At 34.8% G+C, this 3,470-nt stretch overlaps 1 long non-coding RNA gene across 1 annotated transcript; it reads right to left on the reverse strand.

The window, feature by feature from the left end:
* Nucleotides 1–2,545: 2,545 nt before the first annotated feature.
* Nucleotides 2,546–3,149, reverse strand: LOC138857695 (uncharacterized). Its single transcript, XR_011396890.1, has 2 exons — nucleotides 3,033–3,149; nucleotides 2,546–2,965 (listed from the first exon to the last, which is right to left on the reverse strand). It is a non-coding gene; the product is annotated as an uncharacterized lncRNA (long non-coding RNA).
* Between the last annotated feature and the right edge of the window lie 321 nt (nucleotides 3,150–3,470).

The following is a 3,470-nucleotide window of genomic DNA, read 5'->3' on the forward strand; positions in this document are numbered from 1 at the left end:
ATTTTTTCGATAGTACTTGATTCCGATCGTTCAGTTTGAATGGCAGCTATATGCTATAGTAGTACGATATCAGCCGGGTGCAAAATTTCAGATCGATGTTTCAAAAACTGAGGGACTAGGTCGCATATATACAGACAGACGGACATCACTAAATCGACTCAGTGCATCATGCAGATCATTTACAATATATATGCTTTATAGGGACTCTGGCGTTTCTTATTAGGTTCAGGGTAAAACAAAATATATTTCTTTTTTAAGTCTTCAAAAAAACAATAAATGTTTTACAAGTACCGTTAAGTTGTAGTTTGATCGAATGTGATCTGTTAAGTCATGAAGCTAAACCATTCTTATGCCGTTTTAAACTTATTTTAAACGCCTAAACTAGGCTCACTTACTTCTGAGATCTCACTTGCTAATATAGTGAGTATTCGAGAAGCTTAGAGTGATGACCTACGTGCCATATAATTTCCAAAACTTAATGATCAATATAGGTCCACAACTTTAATTATTTTATAAATGTATAATAGTCAGAGGCCGCTATGCACATTCCTCGTTCTTTCTGAGTCAGAATCAAATGCGGGTTTTTATATTCTTATATTTTGTGACATTGTCAAAGCAAGTCTAATTAGTTTGTGTTTACCACGCTGTTGTTCGATCTTTCTATTTGTCTGATAATATTAAAACATATAGGTACAACTATTACGATTTATTGTTCTAATAACATTTACTACACTTTCACTATTTGTAAAACACTGTGCGTCGGATTCTGATTATGCTTATAATTTAACATATCATATTATTTTTAATATCATATAAATCTATTTGATACTTAATTAAATATAATATTATTTAAAAACTGGTTATGTTTGTATTAAATTCTGCTTTTTATTTATTCACAGATTTTTATACACCATACCTTTTGAATATGTAATAATCGAAGCTGACGTAAATTTGCTGTCGACAAGTATATATGTATGTATGTACATAAGTGTTCTTCTAATCAAATAAAAAGTATTTCAGGGAAAATATACTTTCAGTGGGGTACAGGATACAGGATTCCGGGTAGTTTTGAAACTTAAGCCGATTTGAATTTCTTTGAATGCATTAGAAACATATTTAATATCATATTAATTTATTCTCTAGGATATATACTCACTTAGTTTCATTGCTCTTTTGCCTACAACTGTATATGTGTACATTAGTATTATGAAAAGATTTCAGATTTCAGAGGGACAATATCTGGAGCTATAACATTTTTCTATCTTTCTGGCAAATTGTGGATTTCATCCTATAATAACTGCGCCGGCTTGGCGGACAAGAATGAATAAAGTCAATTTTGTTTCCCCTGTTCTGATGTGAAGCATTCCAGTGAGGGCGTTTTGCATCGACCGAAACAAATGGTAATGAGAAGGGAAAAGGTCTGGTATACAAGCAGATGAGGCAAAACTTAACAGCTGCAGTTTTGCAATTAATTTTTTTACCGGCCCTGCAACAGAGGCCGAGCTTGTTATGATAGAAAACAGTTCAAAATCAAGTGGAAAGTCGTAAGTCACTATATTGGGTATTTTAGGGCTACGGGAAATTCGTGACTGATTGCATCAACTTTAGGCATCACTAAGATATAGTCGAGGAGATTTTTTACCCAATTTTATTTAGACTCTTTGCAAGGTCTACTATAATTACAAAACCATTATATATAAAATATGGGGGTTGAGGTAATCTGTGGACAATATTAACTTTCGCAATATTACACGTTATTGATCTAATTTTCTTAAGTTTTGTCACAGGGATACATTAAACTTCATTAAGATATCTTTCAGATTAATCGAATATTTCGATTAAATCTAGTCATAGATATTGAGGTCCTCACTATCGGTATATGGGACGTTCAAAAGTTAGAGTCCGATTTATTCACAATCCTTATACGGAGGATGTGTGCAGTTATTACTTGAGAGAAATGTTTCCAGCAACTTTGGTTAATATAAAAGTAGCAGGGATAAGGCCAACATTGCATTACACAGCATTTCATCAAATATGTTTGAATTTCGCATTTCCTATTATTTTTATTCTTTTAAATTTTGTATTAGTGGTCTTGAACGTCCAGTTGCTAAATGTCAAACTGGTAGGTTTCCAGTCAATTGTAAAAGGTGATTGAGTTGGGCACCTCTCTATCTCTGCTAAGTAGTTTTAAAGTCCTTTGAGATATTAACCAAAGAACAAAAGATATTTGCCAAGGTGTATTACACAGTGTGCAAAATGTAAAAATAATATAAAAAGAGAGAAACCATTGGTGGTTTACAAAACTTCACTCAAAAGTGGTCAGTGTCTCGTTTATTGTCCAATATTTTCGATTTTAAATGAGATATTTAGAATCATTATTACGAAGGCTCATATGAGCGTACTCTTTCATCACATATATTAGAGGAAGCTAAAGGAGTTTCAGAAAGAAGTTAGAACGAATGAACCTTTATGAAGTCTAGAGTTTGCTTCTTACAATCTTATCAATTTTTCTTGGCTGATTTCGCATGGAACATTTAACATTGGCTATTGGTTTATTGCACATTTATTCAAATCACATTAAAATATAAAACACATATTTTTAAAAAATTATTGATAGTTGATAAAGCAATATGTAACAATGCAACGAACGAGACACAAAGATATACGAAAGTTGCGAAATCCTAAGATTCGTGGTTCCATAAATGATGTTGGGTGAGAGAAAAAAACGGTGAGTAAGTGTGCAAAGTGAGTAGTCCAAGGAAAATGTTGTAGAAGCAGTTATTTAACCGAGTAAATGTAGATGACCAACAAGGCCACCATGACCCAGACCTACAATTGGTCCGACAGGTCTGACTGGGCCGACTGGTCCCACAACAACACTTGAACCAAGACCGTGGATAAGGCCTGGTCCCACGATGCTTGGGTAGGCAGCAGCGATGCACATCAAGGCCGCGAACACGACGAGCTAAAGAAGATTATAATTAGTAGAGTCCTTTAAGGCTAAGCGGCTGCTTGAAAGGCTGGCATCTTACCACTTTGTAAAGGTTGAACATTTTGCGTTTGAGTTTAGTGCGCTAGCGAACACTTGTAATTTAATACGAAAGTAAAGACTGTTTGATAATTTTCCGAAGAGTGCTTGAGTTTTTATATAAAATCTTTGTCACACAAGGGCAAAGCCATAACCTTTATTTGAATATCAAATTGGTGTGTGCACTTTCAATTTTTCCACTGATTTGCGAGTCAACTGCATTATGCATACGAGTATGCAATTGGGTCTTGCCGCAAGCCAGCCAAATGCACATGGCGTTTGTATGTGTGGGTGCGTAACGGTCACACTGCGTTCTTAAGGTGAAAGGTAGTGGTCTAAATTGTTGTTGGTGTTGGCTTAGAATTGAAGTTCAATGTTGCCAACTCGATTGCCGCGATTGCCGCTTGTTATTGGTATATCATTTGCGAACATTGATCGACAT

The sequence above is a fragment of the Bactrocera oleae genome, chromosome 6 (genome assembly GCF_042242935.1).
Source record: "Bactrocera oleae isolate idBacOlea1 chromosome 6, idBacOlea1, whole genome shotgun sequence".
Classification (NCBI taxonomy): domain Eukaryota; kingdom Metazoa; phylum Arthropoda; class Insecta; order Diptera; family Tephritidae; genus Bactrocera; species Bactrocera oleae.